The sequence below is a fragment of the Saimiri boliviensis genome, chromosome 9 (assembly GCF_048565385.1).
Source record: "Saimiri boliviensis isolate mSaiBol1 chromosome 9, mSaiBol1.pri, whole genome shotgun sequence".
Classification (NCBI taxonomy): Eukaryota; Metazoa; Chordata; class Mammalia; order Primates; family Cebidae; genus Saimiri; species Saimiri boliviensis.
In genome coordinates this window covers 26,963,190-26,987,500 of record NC_133457.1, presented here as the reverse complement: position 1 = coordinate 26,987,500, position 24,311 = coordinate 26,963,190, and the positions used below count along the sequence as shown (strand labels likewise).

At 33.2% G+C, this 24,311-nt stretch overlaps 1 long non-coding RNA gene across 2 annotated transcripts in view; it reads right to left on the bottom strand.

The window, feature by feature from the left end:
• LOC141585608 (uncharacterized) overlaps positions 1-24,311 on the bottom strand; it is a 293,426-nt gene that overhangs the window by 20,010 nt on the left and 249,105 nt on the right. For both annotated transcript variants that reach the window (XR_012519171.1, XR_012519170.1), the window contains one exon: positions 9,822-9,908. This is a non-coding gene — a long non-coding RNA (uncharacterized LOC141585608). The remainder of the gene's footprint in view (positions 1-9,821; positions 9,909-24,311) is intronic.

Below are 24,311 nucleotides of genomic sequence, written 5' to 3'. Positions count from 1 at the left end.
ATTTTAGTAGAGACAGGGTTTTACCATATTGGTTAGGCTGATCTCAAATTCCCGACCTGGGGATCCACCTGCCTCAGCCTCCCAAAGTGCTAGGATTACAGTCGTGAGCCACTGCGGCTGGCCACATATGCATCGTTTTGAAAAGTTTTATGTGCATTTGTAATCCTGCCTTTCACCCTCATCTAATCCCTCCACATCCCCAATCACTACTCTGCATTCTGCCATTATGCATTTTCCTAGAGTTTTATATAACTGTAATCCCACACTATATATTTTATATTGCATATTAAATCTTTCACTAAACATTATTATATTGAGATTCATTCTTGTTGCTACACATATAAATAATTGCTTCATTTTATTGCTGAATAGTAATCCATTGTATGGGCATTGCACATTTTAAAACTTATTTATCTGTTGATGGGTATTTGGATTTTTTTCTTCAGTTTGGGATATCACAAATAAATTTTATGTAAATATCAATACACAAATTTCCATATAAATAAGACTTTTCATTTCTTTTGGCTGATTACTTTGAAATGAAATGGCTGGAATATATGGTAGATCTAGGTTGAATTATTTAAAAAAGTGTCAAACTATTTCCACAGTGACTCTATCATTTTACAAACTCACCACCATGTATGAGAGTTTCAGTTCTTTCCATCCTTGTCAACAGTTGTTACGACCATATTTCTTAGTTTTAGTCGTATATAAAATGGGTAATAATACATAGATATGATTTAATTTACATGTTCTTCATGACTAATGATGTTCAGCCTCTTTCATGTATTTGTCATCTATATATTTTCTTTTGTGAAATATAGTTTCAAATATTGTTTACTTAAAAAAGTTTATATGAATATATACACAAATGCATACACATATATGCACATGCACATATATACTTATACATCTGCATGTGCACATATTTGTACAAACTGTGTATATGTATGCATATGTGTTTGAGTGTGTATATATTATACACTATTGAACTCATCTAATATTTATTATAAGGCTGATTCCAAAATATCCCAGTACCGTTTGTAAAATAATTTTTCTAAAGTTTCTTATGCTTTCTTTGTCACATCTTTATATAAAGGCTTATTTATCTTTTATATAATTTCAACTTTAATTTTAGATTCAGGGGTACGTGTGCAAATTTGTTACATCCTGGAAGATAACCTAGGAAATACCCTTGTTCACACTGGTCATAGCAAATAATTTTGCCAAAAGCAATTGCAACAAGAACAAAAATTGACACCTGTGGCTGGGCGCGGTGCCTCATGCCTATAATTCCAGCCCTTTGGGAGGCCGAGGAGAGTGGATCACGAGGTCAAGAGATTGAGACCATCCTGGTCAACATGGTGAAACCCTGTCTCTACTAAAAATACAAAAAAATTAGCTAGGCATGGTGGTGCACACCTGTAGTCCCAGCTACTCGGGAGGCTGAAGCAGGAGAATTGCTTTAACCCAGGAGGCGGAGGCTGTGGTGAGCTGAGATCGCGCCATTGCACTCCAGCCTGGGTAACAAGAGCGAAACTCTGTCTCAAAAAAAATTGACACCTGTGACATCATTAAAATAAAGAGCTCTGAACAGAAAAAAAGAATTTCCACAGAGCAAACAAATTATAGAATGGGAGACAATATTTACAAATTATGCATATGACAGATGTCTAATATTCAGAACCTATAAGGAAATTAAATCAACAAGATATGAAACACAAATAACCTTATTAAAAAATAGTCAAAAGACATGAACAGACTCTCCTCAAAAGAAGACAAACATAGAAAAAAATGCTTGTCATCACTAATCATCAGAGAAATGTAAATCAAAACACAATGAAATACCTACCATCCCACACCAATCAGAATGGCAATTTTTTACAAGTCAAAGACACAAGGTTGAGAAGAAGAAAACACTTTTACATGGCTGATAAGAATATAAATTAGTTCAGCCACTGTGGAAAGCAGTCTAGAAATTTCTCAAAGAACTTAAAACAGAGCTACCATTTGACCCAGCAATCCCATTACTATTCACCCAAAGAAAACAAATCCTTCAACCAAAAACAAACAAACAAACAAACAAAAAAAAAACACATGCACTCAGATGTTCAATGTAATGCTATTCACCATAGCAAAGATATGGAATTAACCTAGTTATCCATCAGTGGTGGATTGGATAAAGAAAATGTGGTTCATATACACGATGGAATAATTCACAGCCATGACAAAAATCACGTCCTTTGCATCAACATGGATGTAGCTGGAGGTCGTAATCCTAAGCAAATCAACACAGGGTAGAAAACCAAATACTACACGTTGTACTGTAAGTGGGAGCTAAACACTGAGTACAGAGGGACGTAAAGATGGGAACAAGGGACAGTGCAGATGGCTAGAGTGAGGAGGCACAGCAAAGGTCACGGGTTAAAAAACTACCTATTGGGTATTATACTTACAACCAGGGTGATGAGATCCATAGCCAAAACCTCAGCATCATACAGTATAACCATGTAACAACTCTCTTGCCTATTTTAATGGGATTGTTTATTATCTTTTTATAGAGTTTTGAAACCTTTTTAAAACTACATGTTGTGACGGCTCATCCTTTATGAGATTTATGCATTATAAATAGTTTCTTCCAACATATACGTTGTCTTTATATTCTCTTAACAATGTCTTTTGAAGAGCAGAAGTTTTTCACTGTTGCAAAAATCTGAATTATTAATTTTTTCCCTGTATAGATATTTTTGGTATCATGTGTAAGAAATATTTGCCTATCACACAGATTTTCTCTTACTTTTATTTCTGAAAATATTATAGTTTTGATTTTTACATTTTGATCTATGATTTATTTTGATAAAATATTTGTAAAAAGTGCAAGATATGAATAAAGTTTACATTTTGCATATTCATATATGCAAATATCCAACTATCTCACCACCATATTTTAAAAAGACTGTCATTTTTTCTGCATAATTTTCTATTCTTTGTTGAAATCAATTGTCCCTATATACCATAAACTGAATGTTTATGTCCTCCCAAAATTCATGTTGAAACTTACAATGTCATGGTATTAAAAGGTGGTGTCCTTGGGAGAATGACGAGGTCACGAGGACAAAGCCCTCAAAAAGGGGGTTAATGCCCTTATAAAAGAAACCCTAGAGTGAGTGGTCCCTTGTCTGCTTCTGTCATGTGAGAAGACAGCCGTCTATGACCCAGGAAGCTGGCCCTCTGGACAACGGAGTCTTAGTTATGGTTTTACCAGTCTCCGAAAACATGCAAAATAAATTTCTGTTGCTTATAAACTGTTCAGTTCATGGTAGTTTGTCATGGCAACTCAAATCAATGAAGACAATATATATTTGAGTCTATTTCCAGATTCTATTCTGTTCCATTGATGTGTTTATCTGTCTTGATGCCAGTACCACACAGGTTTCACTGCTGTAGCTTTATAATTTTCAAAATAAACTAGTGTTGGTTCTCAAATTTTGTTATCTTTTTAAAGCAAATATCAGACGCCTCTGGCTTCATCCATAGCGGTTTGTTTTTAATATGTAAAACCACTTTGTTTCGGGATTGATATGACTCTTAACCACTTAATCTTTGATCCCATTTCTAGGTTTATGTTTGTTTTTTTGAACAACTGACAAGTCTCATTTTCTTAATTGCTAACATTATTAAATACGCATCTTCCCCTTTAATTCATTTTATGCCAATTTTTTATAGTAATGCATAGCAAAATTCTTGTCTCTGTTTTTGTTGTTGTTGCTTGTTTTTTGTTTTCTTGCTTTGTTTTGTTTAGTTTCATTTTTACAGGGCCTACTTCTGCTCTTAAAAGGAAATCTGAAAAATCTAACCCAACATGAAGACGAAAGAAGTATTCCTTAAATTCTTACAATGTTAGTTGAACCTATTTATAAATTAATTACCTCTGGAATAATCTTCCTTTACTCACATGAACTGTTACCATCCAGAAAGTGAAGGCAAATTTACATCAATACGTCCTGCCTTGTGGCTTGCCAGCACGTCTCAGACTGATTCAGCAAACTATGCAGGTGTTCTCTTCCTAAGTACTGTTGAGCTTTTGTTCTGAAAATAGGTAATTGGCCAACATTTCTAAATAGAAAATATCGAATTATTTCTGTCACCCTGGGGAGCTAGTGGTAGGACTCAACAAAAATAAGTCCTAAAGAATAAGAAGCGTGAGAGAATGCTAGACGAAAGACCCAGAGAAATATGAAAGTTAATAAGAAGTCATCTATTTGGAGAAAAGAAATCTAACTGTATATAAAATATGATTTATGCTGAACAGAGATATTATAACTCAAATCATACAGGAATTTAAGACCAGGAATGAATGTAAGAGTGGAAAGAATGAGTGGAAGTCACGGTGGTTGAAGGTTAATCTGTGGGAAGTTATAGGCCTATAATCAAAGTTTCATTATGAACATCAATATAATTGCTTTGAATATAAGTGCTTCCTTGATCTAAACTCATGGATATATGTAAGTGCGCAAGGTAGATGGACATTATATATTTAAATAATATAAGATTACTAGTTTTAAGCCTCCTAATAGTACTAATAGTCTATACACATACGTACACACACACATACACATGGCTATATATTACATATCCATGTAATATTTACATATATATATACATACATATCCATACACACACAATGGTTTTCAGGATACTAGACACTGGATATCAAAGGACTATAGAGGTACTAGAAACAAACAAGGTGAATCCAATAATTACCCCAGTTTACTCGTTAAGACATTCTATAGACTGCATGCAGGAAGGAGTAATCCAGCCAGGCTTGATAGTCTCCCTGAATTGAGAAAATATAGCTGGGAGCCCAGGATATCCAAAGGGGCTACAGTTCATGGAAAAAGAATACCAACAATTAGAGAGATGCGAAAGAACCTCAGAGATCTAAAAGGAGCCCTCTCTAATATTCAGCTGAATATTTATTAGTGCATGAATTTAGGAAAATCATTAAAAGCAGTGAAATGGTGGGGCAGGGAGGCAATCTAAAAAGCTTAGTGAGAATAAAGCTTACACGTTTTGAAGCTTACACATGTTTTGGCATACTGCCTGTTCCTACTATCCTGAAGAAAAATCTAATTATGTTTGGGCACCAGGTAGCACATTCAAAAATGTCTTCCCATAGAAGTGGGCAAAATAAACCCTAGACTAAATATTGCTCTAGTCCTGCCTAAAAAGTTTAAAAGCATGACCTGAGAATACAGATATATAAAACGATTTAACTTCCAATCAAATAAAATACAAAATGTATGTCATCTAATCAAAAATTACCAGAATAAAAAGAAGCAGGAAAACAATATCCATATTTAGGAATAAAATAGATTAATCTACACCAACCTTGAAATTACATAAATAAAAGTCAGTACATAAAGACTTTCATCATATAATTCACATAATTACTGTTTTCTGGTGAAAATACTTAAGATCTACTCTTTCATCACATTTAAAATGCACATTATTGTTTACTGTAGTCATCATGCTATACGTTAGATCTCCAGAACTTATTCATGTTATAACTTAAAAATTGTAACCTTTGACCAATATCTTCCCCATTTTCTCCACTGCCCAAACTCTGGTAATCATCATTCTACTCTAGGATCCTATAAGTTTGACATTCTTTTTTTATTATACTTTAAGTTCTGGAATACATGTGCAGAATGTGCAAGTTTGTTACATAGGTATACACGTGCCATGGTGGTTTGCTGCATTCATTCTCCCTTCATAAACAGTAGGTATTTCTCCTAATATTTTCCTTCCCCAATCCTCCCACCTCCTACTACCCCTCTCCTAGCTGCCCCCAACAGGCTCTGGTGTACGATATTCCCCTCCCTGTGTCCATGTGTTCAACTCTCACTTATGAGTGAGAACATGCAGTATTTGGTGTTCTGTTCTTGTGTTAGTTTGCTGTGAATGATGGTATCCAGATTCATCCATGTCCCTGCAAAGACATGAACTCATCCTTTATTTTTACAGTTGCATAGTATATTTCCTAGTATATATGTGCTACATTTTCTTTATCCAGTCTATCATTGATGAGCATTTGGTTTGGGTCCAAGTCTTTGCTATTGAATCACGTGCATTCTAAGCCAATGCCACAAGATCGCTTTAATGAAGTGGGCTTTATTAAAGGCAATATTAATTTATTATTTGAAATCAATCGATATAATTTATCATATTAGCACAATACAAAACAAAACACTAAATGAACAAAAGTATGCTAATTTCAATAGGCATACAAAAAATTTCGGATCAAATCAGCACAAATTTCTGATAAAAGCTGTTAGCAAAATGGGAGTAAAAGAAGTTCCACTAAGTATGGACACACACACACACACAAACACTGGGTCCTGAAGTTAACATGATAAAATACTAAATGCTTTTGTACTAAGATTAACAACAAAGAAAGACTGTGTGCTCTTAGACATTCAACATTCTATTTGAGGTTCTTCTACCCAGTGCAATAAGTTGAGACAAATATAAGACATTCTAAAATAAAGGAAGAACTACATCACCTGTGAAGAAAATCTAGTGCAATCTCAATAAAAGCTACTAGAATCAGTAAGCTACCAAGACTGCAGAGTACAAAAATCATTTGGATGTCCATATACTAACAATAAATATTCAGAATTTCTTAAATAACTCATAAATAAGAAATACAGAGAGATAAATGTTATTTGTATTACCTATACCACATAAACTACAAAATGTAGTACAAATAAATGGAGAAAACCTAAGTAAATTTTGACATTTACTAAGTTTATGAATCAGTAAACCAAGGGTTACTGAGGTATCAATTCTTCCCAAATTGATATTTAGTTTCAATCAAGTTACAATCAAATTCTCAACAGGTTATTTTTTTAGAGAAATGCAAAAGCTAATTCTGTAATTTACACAGAAATACAAAGGATCTAGAAGGGCCAAAACAACTTTAAAAAATAATAAATTTATAGCACTTAGAATACCTAACTTAAACATGGTGGAGAACTTATACTACTTGACTTCAATACCATTATGAAGCTGCAGTTATAGAATGGTATGGCATTGGCATACAGAAAGACAAATAGGCTTGTATAACTTAATTGATCATCCAGACATAGATGTACACAATGATTTTTGACATTGTGCAAAGTCAGCTTGGCTGTATATTAATCTTTTGAATAAAACCATGCTAGAATGATTGGATATGAGCATGTCAAAAACTGAGTTTGATTTTTGCCTAAGGTGATACACACACACACACACACACACACACACACACACACACACACACCCTCTCTAAATATAACATTAAATGTAAACCTGAACTTGTAGAATTTATAATGGGAAATATAGAAGGAAATCATTTTGCCCTTGTCTTTGAAGAATTATTAGTGTAGTAGGCAGAATAATGGCTTTTAAATGTGTTTATGACATAATCCCTGGAACCTGTGAATATGGTACATGAGAAAGGGGAATTAATGTTGCAGATAGAATGAATCAGTTGACCTTAAAATAGAGAGATTAGGTTGGATTATCCTAGTATGCACAATGTAATCACAAAGGACATTAAATGTGGAAGAGAGAGGTAATTGAGTCTAAATCACAGTGTATATAAGAATATATATATATAAAATCAGCCAGTCACTGATGACTTTGAAGGAGAAAGAAAACTGATTCTTCCCAAGAGTCTTCAGGAAAGAATGCATCCCCACCAATTTCTCGATTTCAATCAGTTGAGATCCGTATTGGACTTCCCGAGCTATAGATGATAAATTTATTTTGTTTTAAACCACTAATTTTGTGGTTATTTATTACAATGGTAATAAGAAACGATAATACAATTAGACATGACACTAAAAGCACAATCTTCAAAAAACACGATAAATTAGACCTCATCAAAATTCAGAATTTCTGCTCTTTAAAAATTATTTTTAAGAGAATGAATAGTCAAGAGCCATAGATGGAGAAAATATATAGTTGCAGATTAGATGTCTAATAAAATGCTTGTATTCAGCATATATGAAGTACTCTCAAAACTCAAATATTAGAAAAAATATAACCCAATTAAAAATAGGCAAGATATTTGAGCACTTAAACAGAAAAAATCTATGAGTGTAAATTTGCACTTGAATAGGTGTACAATTTAATTTCTATAGAAATGCAAATTAAGATGACAGTATAATTACACTAAACACCTATTAGAATGTCTAAAATTAAAAAGAATAACTATTTCAAGTGTTAGTGAGATGTGGGAGATGTGGGCATAAGATTTGAACAGACATTTGACCAAAGAAAATTTCTGAATGGCAAATAAGCACATAGAAAAAATGCTGAACATTATTAGAGGAATGAAAAATAAAGCCACAAAAATTTACCTTTATTTCCTTAACAGAATGGCTAAAATTACAGAGACCAGCCATATCATAAATTGCAAGGTTCTGAAGGAATTGAAACGCTCACATGCTGCTAGTGGAATATAAAATGGTGTAGCCATTTTGAATAATAATTTGGCATTTTCTTATGTAGTTGAACATATACCTACCATCTGATCTAGCTAGTCTATTCCTATGTATTTATTTAAGAAAAATCAAAGCCTATATCTATACACAGACTTGGATGTTTATAGCAACATTATACGTAATAGCCCCAATCTGAAAACAACCCAAATGTCCTTTGCTAGAAAACGAATAAATTGTGGTGCATTCATATAATGACCACTTTACAACTGAAATTGAGGCAGCAAATGTTAAATAATTTTCTCAACTTACTTAAGCTTCTACTTCAAAGGATCATTATAAAAATTTAACACCACTAAGCATTAAGAACACATCTAGCACATAGTAGGCACTATTGGTTTGTTAAACACATGTGTCAGAAATTGCCACATTTTATTCTCAGGATTTTTATTAAAATATTATTTCCACACATTGTTCAAATAATTTTATTGTTGCTTTGTTTAAACATATCTAATGAATATATTTCTTGAAATACTGTAAAAGGAAAATATAATTATTTGACTCTTAAAATGAACATTAAATGAGTATTGTCATTTTAGAACAATCAGTGAAGATAGAAGATGAACAATATAGAAGATGAACAAGATAGAAGAAGAACTGAAGAATAGAAAAACAATAATTTGGTTACCTATAAATTTTTTGTCTCTAGACAGTAGATAGACCTTTAAAGGGAATGCTCAAAATACTTTTCAAGTGATAAGTAATAAACTGGATTGTGCAGAACAAAGATGGAAATATGAAGACCAATGATGCTCACCTTCTTGCCTCATAAGTCTTCAGCAAGGTCCCTGGAATAGTTCTCATCTTAGGAATGAATTAATAAATTGCAAACTTTTTAATTCATGAGAAATAAATTTGCATAACCATCCAATGACCATTAATGGGCAGAATGTAAATATCCAAAATATCCATTATAGTAAATAATTCCCAAATACCTTAAATGTAATTACCCCACAATTGGGGAAACCTCAATTTGTGCAACTATAAAAATGAGGTTCAGATACTCCCTAAATTGATCTACAAATTCAATGCAACCCCTAGCACAATACCACCTGGCTTTTTACACACAAAAAAATGACAAGCTGGCCTTCAAATTCATATAGATAATGCAAGGGACGAAGGTTAGTCAAAGCAATCTCAAAAGATAAATTGAAAAATTCACATTTCCTGATTTTATAATTTAGTACAAAGCTACAGTAATCAAAATAAGTATAATGAGTGACACTGATAGATCAGTGGAAAAAAATTGAAAGTCCAGAAATGAATCTTTACCTGAGGTCAATTCATTTTCAGTTTGGGTGCTAAGACATTATTTCAACAGGGAAAGAATATTCTTTTCAACAAATGGTGCTGGGACACCTGGATAAGGAAATGCAAAAGATCAAATTTAGATTCCTACCTTACACTGTACACAAAGTTTATTACAAAATATGTTGTCACCTGACAGGTCTTCCTGACCACACAGATTAAACCAATTCACCGAAATCATGGTATTGCAGTAAAAAAAGAGTTTAATTAATGCAAAGCTAGCCACATGGAAGGCAGTGTTTATTACTCAAATCAGACTCCCAAATGCAAAGTGATTAGGGTTTTTCAAGGATACTTAAGGATACTTTGATTGGTAGAGAACTAGGGAATGGCTATTCCTGATTGGTTGGGAATGCAATCACAGAGATGTGGAAAATGGTTCTTATACACTGAGCTTCCCTCTGGGTGAGGGCCACAGAAACATTTGTGTCAGGAGTCATGGAACCAGGTGGGGTCAGTTGGTTACCAAAATGCAAAAGTCTGAAAAACTCCTCAAAACACAAGTCTTAGATTCTCCGGTAGTGATGCTACCTATAAGAGCAATTGAGGAAGTCATAAATCCTGTGACCTCTGGCCACATGACTCCTGAGTAGTAAGGGATTATAGAAACTATGTTTACGTTTTAGCAGAATTTATGCCCCTCCCATAATCCTAATCTCATGGCCTGTCATTAATTTTACAAAGGAAGATTTTGGTGCCTGAACAAGGAAAGGGTTAGTTTTAGGAGGGACTATAATCATCCTTGCTTGTAAATTAAAATATATACTAAATTTCTTCCATGTTCAGCTTGGCCTACACTCAGGAATGAGAGAGAACAGCCAGTGTGTGAGGTTAGGAGCAAGACGAAGTCAGCCATTTTAGATTTCTCTTACAGTAATAATCTTTGCAAAGACAGTTTCAAATGGATGGAAGATCTAAGTGTAGGAGCTAAAACTATAAAACTTTTAGATAAATGCATAGTTATAATTCTTTGTGGCCTTAAATTAGGCAATGTTTTCTTATATTTGACATCAAAATCACAAGTAACAAAAGAAAATTATATTTGACATCAAAAGAACAAGTAAGAAAATAAAAAATAATAAGGGACTTTATCAAAGTTAATGTTTGTGCTTAAAGGAAGCCATCATGTAATAAAAAGACAACCATCAGAATAGTAGAAAATATTTGCAAATCAAATTTATGGTAAGGATCTCAAATTCAGAATATACAAAAAACACTTACAATGCAATAGTAAAAAGAATAACTCAACTTTAAATCAGGCAAAGAATTTGTGTAGATATTTATTCAAGAAAGATACACAAAAGACCAATAAGCATGTGAAAAAGTGTTCAGTAACACCAGTCACTTGGGAAATGCAAATTGAAATTACAGTGAGAAACCATGGGTGGCTGAAATAAAAAGAGTCAGAAATTTGGAACCCTCATGCATTGATGGTGGAATGTAAAATAGTGCAGCTGCTTTGAAATACAGTGTAGAATTTCCTCAAAGTTGAAACATACATTTACTCTATGACTTATCCATTTCCACCCCTAGACAGATACGAAAAACAAACAAACAAAAAAAACAAACAAAAAAAACCCACAAATAATAAAAGCATATGTCCATACAGAAATTTGGATAAGAATTTTACAGCAACATTATTCACAATATCTAAAAGTTGGAAACTGCCCAAATAGCTTTCATCTTAATTGAATCACTGAAGAATAATTAATGGTACTTCTATATAAGGCAATAGTATTCAGCTATTTAAAAAATGATGTACTGATTCATGCTACAATAAGAATAAACCTTGAAACCCTAGTACTCAGTTAAAGAGGCCAGATACGAGAGATCACATGTATGACCTCAAATTTAGATCTCAAATTATATACTGTTTTATAACTATATTTATGTTTTATTTTATACACCTTTATCACTAAAAACTTTCTAATTGGGTTACTCAAAATCTATTTATAAGTGTGAGCTTATGAAAGAGATTTGGGCAGTTTCTACCTTTTGCATATTATGAATAATGTTTCTGTGAAAATTCTTATCCAAGTTTTTGTGTGGACATATACTTTTATAATTCTATTTTTATGAAATACTCAGAATAGGCACATCTAAAGATACAGGAAATAGATTAGTGCTTGTTAGTGGCTGAGGAGACCGGTGGTAGGGAGAAAATGGGAAGGGACAGCTAATGGGTATGCTGTTTCTTTTGGAGCTAATGAGAATATAGTAAACCTAGATGGTGGTTAAGGTTGCATAACTCTGATTATACTAAAAGCCATTGAATTGTATACTTTGAATAAGCTAATTGTATGCCATATGAATTATCTCTCAATAAAAGCTATTTTTAAAAAGAAGAAATATGAAAACCAGTGTTTGTTTTCTTTTTTTTTACTAGAGTTTTTGTGTCATGTATTTTTCCCACAAAACTGCAAACATGCTTTTAAAAATTTTGCTCATTCTTACAACTAGATTTTGATTAATCCAATTCAAAATCTTTAGTGATAAAAGTATATAAAAAAGTGTAAAAATGAACTGCTTATGAAAATTACTATATGAGAGCTAAAACAGATATTCAATTTAAGTTGAAATTTAATTAGCAAAAATGGAAAATAATAGAATAAATCCAACTCTTTTAATATGAAATGATTTCTTACTTTTTAATTATCTGGAAGTTATAAAAAATATTTTTCAAAATCTAATATATTGGGCTGGGTGCGGTGGCTCACTCCTGTAATCCCAGCACTTTGGGAGGCTGAGGTGGGTGGATCACGAGGTCAAGAGATCGAGACCATCCTGGTCAACATGGTGAAACCCCGTCTCTACTAAAAATACAAAAAATTAGCTGGGCATGGTGGTGCTTGCCTGTAATCCCAGCTACTCAGGAGGCTGAGGCAGGAGAATTGCCTGAACCCAGGAGGAGGAGGTTGCAGTGAGCCGAGATCGCGCCTTTGCACTCCAGCCTGGGTAACCAGAGCGAAACTCCGTCTCAAAAAAAAAAAAAAAAATCTAATATATTAAAGCCACTAAAAATTTCTCGAATTCTCCTTCATGGAGTAGCATGTAAAAATAACACTCCTCATTTTAGACAATACAAATTTTCCCTTTTACTGCTTCATATAGTAATTTCTTAATTATTCTACTCTTTTACTTACTTAGAGGGTTTTCAGTAGGACTTCATTTTTGACAATATATTTGGAAAGACTGAAAAAATTAGATAAATATTTCTATCTATTACAATTAGAGACATTAAATCTACCAATACCTGAAATATTAAGTGAAAAAGGTCTTCTAAACTGCAGTTGAGCTTTGTGTATTTAAAATATTCTATAATTTATACATTTTCAAAAATAAACCTAGTTTTGTGTAAAATATTTCAATTTAAAATATTAATATATTAAATTTTTAAATAATTAGATCTTTATATTAGAATTATGAATACTAATATGAATTATGAATATATATTCAATACTATTTATGCATGTATATAGGTCTTCAGTACAAATTTATTGTATTTTAGCTCTTGCTTTTGTAGCATTTTCCTTTTTTAAAGAAATGGAATAATTGTGTATAATTTTTAGAGTAACAAAAATAAAACATTAACATTCATCACGCATTACAAAATAAAAGTATTTAAATTAGACTACATATTATGGTTCTAAAAAATGCTAAACTTTGAGTGATTCTAGTCTGGTTATTTGACTTTTAAAAAATTACCATGATTAAGATTAATCACTTTTTCTCTTGTTATGCTGTTCAATAACTTACTAATATAGCAGATCCCCAAATCTTTAATGAAACACTCTGAATTTAATCAGCGATTGTACGTAAGCCTCTTGCCCCAGAACTGCTTATTTCTGAGTTGACTCTTCCTGAAAATAGCAATCACACAGGCAGAAAATTGTGTTGACTTTTTTCTTCCCTTTACTTTTAACCTAACAATTGTCTACGATTCTCTAACACTTACTTGACAAATCCTGCTGACTGTATTTCTTCTATTTCATTGTCACTATTTTCACAAGATTCTACTCTAACAATTTACACTAAGAAATATGACCAGGTACATAGTCATGAAGCCCTGTTTTAATAGTGCAGATCTTTCAATTATGCTTCTATATTAATATGAGTCTTGCATTAAGGATTTTCCACAATGTGATGCTCACCCATCTTTGCAATTTTAATCCCAAAGTTCCTCTGAGAAGAACCATATGTCCAACCAAATATATATACATATATATATTTAGCTAGTGATGTAAATATATATGTGTGTGTGTGTGTGTGTGTGTGTGTGTGTATGTATATATCTCCATAAAACCTGCTCTACAAACTTCTTTTTCTATCTGTTGTCAATATTTCTCAAAGAAAATCTATGTAACAATAGTTTAAAATATTGGTCAATTACCAATTAGCCATTTCTGCCTCACAGTTTTGGTATGGCTGTGTATATTTACAGTATAACTGGTTGCTCCAAGCCAAGCATGGCACAGGTGAAATATAATTCAAAAGAATGAGGACTCTTTAGCAGAGAGAGCCAAGAAAAACAAGTCTACCTTTTCCCAGGCTCACCTTTATTCTTTCCTGCTCTTACTCTTCAAAAGAAAGATCTAGCAGAGAATTGTTGGGTTAGAGATCTAGGTTAGACCCAATGAAGAAAAGTAAACTTTCTTACTAAATATTTAAAAATAATTTTCACTTATGAAAATTTTCAAAAACATTAGTTTAAAATTTGTATGAGAATCCATTTTATCTAAATTGTCTTTATTGATGAAAATATGGAATATTTCCAAAACTTCAATATGATGACTATTTTGAATAGTATCTTTGGGACATAATATTTTTCCTGTATTTTTGTTTATTTCACTAAGTTAAGATCCTAGAAGTGAAATGAATGAATAAAGAAATATAAATAATTTTAAGACAGAAAAATCCTGCAGAATATTATTCTAAATAATCTAGTAACTTGAAAAAATAACTGCTCCCATTCTAAAAAGTTTACATCAGTTATGCTGCAGAATTATTCTAACATAAATATGTTTACATTTTCTCTCTGTTTCTCTGAGATAACAGACAAGTATACTTCCTTCAAAAAATCCTTGAAAGTATTTCCACCCTACTAGAGACTGTTACAGAGAGGCTATAGAAGAGGCCAATGGATGAGACAAAGCTGTGGTTCTTGGATATTAGCAATTTCACCAATGAATCAAAAAAAGGAAAAAAAAAAAAAAGACAACCCTATTTACTAGCACATTACAAACAAAACCCCACTTTTCTTGAAACTCTTACAGGTTTCAGCCATGGTCATATTATATTTATCATATAAACACATTAAAATAGCACTAAAATAGCAATAGTGTAGCCAGGAGTAAATTTTATAGCTTTGAATTTAAAACATAAAAGAAATAATTCTTTCAGCAGCTAAAAATTACAGCAATGCTGCTGGTTATACATTTTACTGCTACAACATACAGTAACTGCTATAGCACAAAAGCAATAAAAATTGCTGTATTAATGTTGAGTATCAAAAGTTAATGTGAAAAACAAGTAAGCCTGGCAGTCAAGTTACAATGAATCAGGATTATTTTCAAGTGATGATCTGAAATGCAGCAGGCAACGTATTATGGATTATTCTTTTTGGAGCCATGAGTGATCATGAGATGGTAGTAAAAACTCAAGATGGGAAAGCGTGGGATAAAGAAAATGCACAGTGAGAAGCTGGCAACGGGAACATAGGGAATAACACCATTTAAGGAGGGGTCAGCAATGTAAAGGCAGTAATAGAGACTGGCCATATACCTAAAAGTTAGAATGCAAACCCAGACGGTATAGCAGAGACAGTTGATACACAATTATCTACATACCATTTATTTCTCTTCGCAGTTCTGTCTTCTATCTAGTAATAATCTTTCCTTCCCTTGAAGCCCTTTGTCTTCAGGAGAATCTCTCAAGCACAATCCTCCATACTAACCAGTTTTTCTCTTCCTTGACTACCATCAGGATCACTTGGAATTTAGGGGAAAAAGAAAAAAAGCAATTCCCAGGACCCATTCCAAAAGTTATGTTTTAATTGTAAGTGTAAATACAGAAGAACGTAGTGTATTTTTAATCCCTCTTCTGCAAGAAACTCTTTAAAAAAGTTTGATACATAGCACCAACTAAGTCCATTAGATTGCCTGAAATTGAAAACAAAACACAGGATTTAAAAAAATGTCTTTAGGTGAATCTAAAATACAAAGAGGGTTAGAACAACTTTTCTAAAGTAGAATTTTATTCCCCTTTAAAAGGATCAATTAAAAATGCATATATATGGCCCAAATTAGCCGAAAACTACAAAGGGAAATCACTGACAACTGGAAAAAAATGAAAGTTAAGTTTCAGGAGAAATGTTTTTGCTGGAATCAGACTGTCCAATATGGTTGTCACTGGTCACATGTGGCTATTGTGTATGTGAAATATAGCTGGCAAAGCTAATAAATTAGATTGTATTTAATTGAATAAAAGAATTTAATTTGATAGAATAAAATTTTGTGTAATTTTATTAACCATAATTAAATTTAAAAACTGATACTCAACTTTATTATTGGAAAACTTTTAAATATTTTTGGAAAACACTGAAATATGAATCCACTTTTTCATCTACACGTTTCAAAATATGCATTTAAATATGTATATTTAGCATGACAAAGGGAATGCAAAATATCTCAATAATTTGATTATGAAGATTAAGGGTCAGAATAAGAGTGTTTTGACTGGCTAAATAAAATATATTATTAAAATTAATTTTATCAGGTTCTATTTAATTTTTTAAGCATGTTGTCGAAAAACTTTAAAATTATACATGTGGCATCTGCTATATTTTCACTGGACAGCATTGGCTAGATATGAATGACCATAAGGGATGCAGCTGTCATAGTCATCTTACCACCCACAAGAGGATAAAGTTACAAAATATGATAAAGCCAAGCTAAGTATAGAAAAATTGAACAAGAGTCCTGGTAAAATTTCACCGATTTTGCCAGGCTACCAAACATTTTCAGTTACTTCTCAAGCCTTCCTGCGTTAGTTACCTGTTGCTGCTTCAAAATTTACCCTAACACTTAGTGGTCTAAAACAATGGACACTCATTATTTTCTGGTTTCTGTGGGGTAAGAATCTAAATATTCCTTGGCTAGGTACTGCTACCTCAGGTTCAGTACAAGGCTGCAATCGAGGCGTCAGCCAGGCCTGTGGTCTCATCTATCTGATTGCTGGCCTAGCAGAGGATCTGCTTCCAAGCTAACTCATGTGGTTGCTGCTGGGATTCATTTCCTTGTAGGCTACTGGGTAAGACCCTTAGTTCCTTGCTAGTTGAGGAATTAGCCTCTGGCCTTCTTCATTTCCTTGCCATATGGGCCTCTCCATAGATCAGCTCACAACAGGCCAGTGGGTTTCTTCAGAGCAAGCTACTGAGAGAACAGGGAAGGAAACTCAAGATGCAAGTCACCATCTCTTTATAACCTAATCCCTGAAATGATAGCCCATAACTTTTGTGGTATTAAATTCATTAAAATGAGTCATTAGGTCCAGTCCAAACCTGAAAAGAGTTACTCCATAGGGGAATAAATATTAGAAGACAAGAATTATCAGAACCATTGTAGAGGCTGCAATTCCGTTTTCCATGCACTTCATCTCCAACCTTAGAGGTGATTACTATCCTGAAAGTGGAAAATAATATTTATAGGCAAGTTTTCATACTTTTACTTCAGATTAGTGAATTCATAAGTAACATTCATTGTTTTGGTTTTTAAGTTTTGTGTATATATATAACTTTATATATATTAATTTACAACTTATTTCTTATTTTCCTCCCTTAAAATTATGTACCTAGTTATATCTATGTTGTAGTTGATGTTGATACTGGATAATGTAGTTTATATATGTTTATATAATTTACCTGCTATATAATGTTTTATTGAATGAATATGCCAGTTTATGCAGTAAATATTAAGAAATATTTAACCCCATATTTATTCTATTACAAAAAGTGCTGCAATACACAGTGTTCTAAATAGTCTCTGTGCATGTATGATCCTTGACCCAAGATTACTGGGATATAAAGTATGCACAACTTCAAATTTATAGGTATTGCAAAATTGCTTTCCAAAACATTACACTACTTTGTAAACTCACCAGCAAAGCTACAAGTTTGTTTCTCTAGCACACAATTTTTTAAAAAGAAATTATTACATTTTAATTCATTTTTCATTCTGTTGGCTGCAAAATCATATAGTTTTAATTTGTGTTTCCCTGATTACTCAAGAGGTTGTGGATATTCAACTCACTTTTGCAAAATATGCAAATTTTGGCAGAGTTTTTTTGTCTGAGGCTTGTTTAAATATTTCATCTCTATTCTCATCTGCACCTTATGGTTTCTTTTTTTTTTTTCTTATTTAATCATTGGAAATTTCTATTATTCTTGTCACAAATCCTTTCATCCAATATATGGGTGAAAAATATTTCTTTCAAGTATAGAGTTTGTTTTTTTTATGTTTTGTGTCTAAAATAATACAAAATATTAAATATTAATGTGCTAAACTTACAGTAATATCTTTTATGGTATACATTTATTACATCTTGTTTAAGGAAATATTCCTACCCAAAAGTATTAAAATATTCTGTCTTTTACTTTCCTCTTCTTACTAAATTATCCACTTGGATAATATCCACTTCTGTTTGCATTAGTATTTCTAGAAATGTGTCGGCAGGAGAATTTTCAGATTTATCTTTATCTTTTTGCCTGAACCACAGACAATTCATGTTAACTTTTAAACCAGCCTGTGATTTTTCAATTACATAAAATCTAAAGCATATTTAATTAAATAAAAAGGAAAAAAGCAAAGAATTTAATAAAGAATATAGTATTCAACAATTTAAAGCGCAAAGGAGAGCTCAAGAAACATAAAGTTAAAATGTATTTGGTGACCTTGTTGATAACAAGTGTAGGTAGTAGTTTGATCGGAAACCAGATATCAATGAGCTGAAAACCGTACCAGTCTCACTAGGGCAATCCTCCGAATATTTTCACTTCTCAGTCTTGAGAGACTGAGATTATTCTGTACTACTCATCTGACCACAATGAGGTCAGGAAATACAATGTAGGATATCATGTTGAATTATACTTCCTGATTCCACTGTGGTTGGATGAGGTATATGACTGCTTTTAGCTAATGAGTTGTGAGAGTTAGTCACACGAGCTGAATATTTTCTTGTAACTTCTAGAACTTCCTCCCTCTGCCAGAGCCACAAGCAAATTTTATGGTGTGCTCCTTCACCAGAACGAGTCCAGAAGTGAGGAGACCAGTATAAGGGAAAAATGAACCTTTCTCAATGCAACACTGAGATTTTGGAATTTATCATCACAGCATAACCTAGCCTGGTCTGACAACATATAAATAGATTCAAATGAAGTGCAAATTCATGGCCATTAGTATAAGAATGGGCTACAAGCCGGGCGCGGTGGCTCAAACCTGTAATCCCAGCACTTTGGGAGGCTGAGGCGGGTGGATCACGAGGTCAAGAGATCGAGACCATCCTGGTCAACATGGTGAAACCCCGTCTCTACTAAAAATACAAAAAACTAGCTGGGCGTGGTGGCGCGTGCCTGTAATCCCAGCTACTCAGGAGGCTGAGGCAGGAGAATTGCCTGAACCCAGGAGGCGGAGGTTGCGGTGAGCCGAGATCGCGCCATTGCACTCCAGCCTGGGTAACAAGAGCGAAACTCCGTCTCAAAAAAAAAAAAAGAAAAGAAAAGAAAAGAAAAAGAATGGGCTACATTGTGCTGTAGTAACAAACAATCTGATAATTTAGCCTCTTTTAAAAGGAAAACTTCATTTTTATTCTCATACAACATGTTCATTATAACTTAACTATGGGCTTTGCTTCATGCTTTTCTCACTCTATGCCTCTGGCCAACAGAGCAGTCACTGTTTGGAGTATTGCCAGTTGCCAGGGTAGAAGAAAATAGTAAGTAATGAATCACACGTGAGCTGAGCTCCTTAAGCCTGGTATGATACACATATCAATTCCACAATATTTTTTTGTGTGTGCGAGTATATGTTTTTTTGTTTGTTTGTTTGTTTGTTTTTTAGTTTGGGTTCCCAGCTGACAGTTTATGTGAAAGTGATATCAATAGTAAATGTTCGCAGCTAAAACATGTAGGAAATTGAAGACATGGAGCTAAAGAAAAGAAAGCCAATTCCCTAAAGAGTACTTCCGGCTCCATCATCAGGGCAACTCAGAAGACGGGGTAAGTCAAACCTGAACGCTGTCCTGACATGCAGCACAGAACCTGCATTGTTCTACTCCATCATGCGCCAGTTAATTTTTAATATTTTTAATGTGATGATGTAAAATGCTCAGTTTTTAAAAACGTCGGTGGCCCAATAGGAGACACAGTCTGTACTTTGGCAGATAAAAACATGTGAGCCTCTGTATGCTAAAACAGCAAAGAGATTCTAGGGGTAAGGTGGTGGGTACCCTGACAGCTCTGACGTGTGTTTCTATGGCTGGGCACAATATATTTACATTTTAGGAAGCAAGCTAATACCATATTAGGGAAAGGAAGGAAATCTCACAATAATTAGTGAATGGCACTAATGACAACCACAAAGAAATGGATTGTCAAATAGAAAAAAACAAAGCACTCTTAGAAAAAAAATTACTGGACCGCTAGCTGCTTCCAAGAAGGAGCAGAGGCAAGAAGGGAAGAAGAGGTGGGGAATAAAAGAAGAAGAAAGACAAAATATGAGAAACCACAGGTTGAAGGAGGTTTTTTTTTTCTTTTTCACTAAAAGTCCATCAGAATATGTAAAGGTGTTATACAGTTTTAAACTGTCAATATGGAAGATGAGTTTGAAGATGTAGGCAAGAGGTGATACATGAGAAAAATCTTCAGGAAATACAAGAAAATGAAATCAATTGTATAGAGATGAAAACTTTATTTTCAAGATTGACAGAAACCATTTATTTAAGTAAGAAAAACAAACAGTAGTAAAACTAATTGGTCATGGAAATAAAACTGCAGGCATCAGGCCAGGGGAGTAAGGATTAGATGAACTGTTGTCATCCCTTTTTGTCTCTGGAATAAAATCACCATGTCATCTCCTGAATGGATGGAAAGAGAACCTGGGAGTAAAGGCGAGTTTAGAGTGAACGCTGAGGGGACTGTACAGGTGTGCAATAGCAGTGATAGCAAAATGAGGACCCAAATCGTAAATCTGGAGTGAAACCAGCACATGGGACTCCATACATGAACAGATCCGGTGCTGTTGTGGAGAAGGGTGTTGCAGGGTGGTGATAAAACACAGCAAGACAGAAACTAAATTCACACTTTTGGCCAGAGAGTCATTAAGATGAGTTCTTTTATGGCATCATCTTGAAAGAAAATGAAGGAAGCCAGAGGGAGATGAAAGATAAAGAAAAGTATAGAGAGTTAGGGGCTTGATTTGAACAAAATCAGCCAGAATAGAACTAATGAAATTAAATAGCCTGCAAGGAAAGAAATTGTATAAATGTATATAGGGTTAGATGACGAGGTGACCAAGAGATAAAATACAATGTTGTTGTAATTTTGGAGCACAATATTCTGTAGCACAAAATGCAGAATTTGTTGTTGAAACACAGCTGTTAGAACCCTAATCTCTTAAAGAATGTCTAAAACTATAAAGTGTGATTAATACTAGGTCTCTTAAGTTATTACGACTAATCATATTTATTATCTTGATAATTAAACATCATAATCAATGTGAGATCTAATGTGTAAAGGGCTGAGCAAATAGTGTGTTGCCCAACTAGATGGTGTGTTTAAAATCTTACTTAATGGCAAGCATAATGCTGTGTATCAGAGCTGCCTAATGTGTGGTAAATTGAATTGAGCCAATATTTGAAAATGCCAGATACCTTTGTCCTTCCTTAAATGTAGTGTGATTAGGGAAAAAGAGGTAGCTGGCCTCAGATCATACGATATTGATCAATGTTCTCCTTAGATAAACAAGTGTAATTTGATATAAGTTACTATCTGTCTTTGTCTAGGAAATACAATTGAATAGTCAGCAGGAAAACCAAATCGCAACCCCACTTAAGTAATAAGACACAGCAGGAAATGGTATTGTAACATTAAACACTCTGAAGTGAGTTAATGTGATTATAATGTGGTTTCTTTAAACCAATTATAATATGCACAGGTAATAAATTATTATCCCTATTAGTATGTGAAGCTAATTCTTTCATTTTCTATATTTCTTATATATGAACATTTAAAAATGCTTCTTCTGAAAATATGAATATTGTATTTCACTGTTCTTAGTTCATCCAGCCAGACAGGTTTTACTTTTCATTCAATTATTATTTTTTTCATTCACTTATATAAAACTATTTACAAATAAGGCTAGATGTGGAATTTAAATATAATACATGCTATACATATAGTGCATATGTGTGTTTTAGTTATTTTGTTTAAAAGAAGTCACATTGTAACCACATTAACTCATGGGGAAGGAAGGATTGTAATATGACAATAGTAGAACCTGCTATGTTCTAATATTTAAAAGATGGCAGCCTCAAGGAGTTTATAATATTCCGGACAATAAGTAAATGTCAGGAAAAATGTGTTTAAGCTCTACAGAGAAATAAAGCTGGAGCATACACGTGGAGATTTAGAGTAATAAATAATACTTCCTTAGAAGAATGAGGGAAAATTTCCTAAAGAAGATAATATCTTAAAAGAATTACAATGGATCAGCAAAATTTCTACAATCAGAAATGGGAAGAGTTGTCAAGAGAAGACTATACAGTTAAGCCAATCCTGAATAATTTTGGAAAATAATGAGCATCCTCTTTAAAATTATTATTAATTAAAAATAAAATGGAACTATCCTCACAGAGTCTTTTTATAAATCAATGCATACATAATTTTCAGTCAATTGTTCAAAAACTGTTCATTGAGCATTGATCCTCTTTCATGCAAATGGAGAGAATTTAAGGTAACTTAGTATATTAGTGCTGAAAAAAGCAAAATAGATTTGTAATCTATTTAGAGTTCATACTGACATTTTTTGCTGATGGGTTAAAAGAGTGTAAGCAAAATTAAGAATAATTACAAGGTTTTGATTTCATCAACTGAATGGATGATGTAGCCAATTACTAAGAAGGAGGACTGAGATCAAGAATTTGTAGACCTGTTAGTCCAGGATAGCTGTGACCCATTTCCTATATAAAATTCTATAATGAATATATTTCTTCCTAGAAATAGTTCTGCATTTAGGGAGCTGTCGACTTGAATGGATCTATCTTTTTACCTCTGAGGAACTGTGAACTGAAGTGAGGTTGTTTTAGTACCTTGGCTGACTATTCCAACAATGCATCTCTCTCCAGTATCTGTCATTACTATATTAAGAATGAAACAGGTCAGCATGCATCCTTTCTAGTATATATTAAATCACATAAAAAGTTATAGGCTAACTTCTCTAAATTCCCTTTCCTCAGATTTGAGTAGCAAAGTCAACCATATGCTTCTCTTCCTTAAACACCTGTAGAGAGTGATATCCTGCTTCACTAAATTTTTCCTGAGAGAGGTGACTTCCTTTCTCTTGTCAAATATCAAACAATTTGACCACTGTTATACCTGGGGTAAAACTGGTACTCTTATTTTGAGAAATTAGTCTCGAGGAAGTTAATAAATATATTTTTCACATGATGCTTTCTGTATTATAAACACTGCACTATTCAACAATTCTAAAAGCCTGAAAATATTGCTTATAGTTTGCACCTGGGTTTTTTCCTCTGTTTTCAGAAAGTGTAAATACCTTTAAATAAATATTTATCCAAAATTTTGCATCATTAACTAATTTTTTACTGGCTAAATAAATAATACTATTAAATGGTGTTTTTTTCTATGTATTAAATTCTACTGTGATCCCTTTTTTTTTTGAAGAGTGTTGCTCTGTGCCCAGATTGATTTGCAGTGGGGTGATCTTACTGCAACCTCTTTCTTCTGGGTTCAAGTGATTCTCCTACCACAGCCTCCTGAGTAGCTGGGATTACAGGTGTCCACCACCATGCTTGGCTAATTTTTTTTTTTCAGTAGAGACAGTGTTTAATCATGTTGTTCAAGCTGGTATTGAACTCTTAACTTCAAATGATCCCCCTTTTTGGCCTCCCAGAATGCTGGTGGGATTACAGGCCTGAGCTGCCACAACTGGCAAACAAGTGTTTCTTTCAACACCATCCTAACAGGTAGAGATGAATACTGAAGTTAAAGAGAATTTGTAAATATTGAAGTTATTCAATGAATTAAAAAACCATGAAAATCAAGAAAATTAATACTGTACCAAGAATATTTAATCACATCCATATATGTAATAAACTATTTTAATTGTTTGCATTTAAAATTAATGAGTAACATTCCAACTTTAATTTGTTTATATGATATCT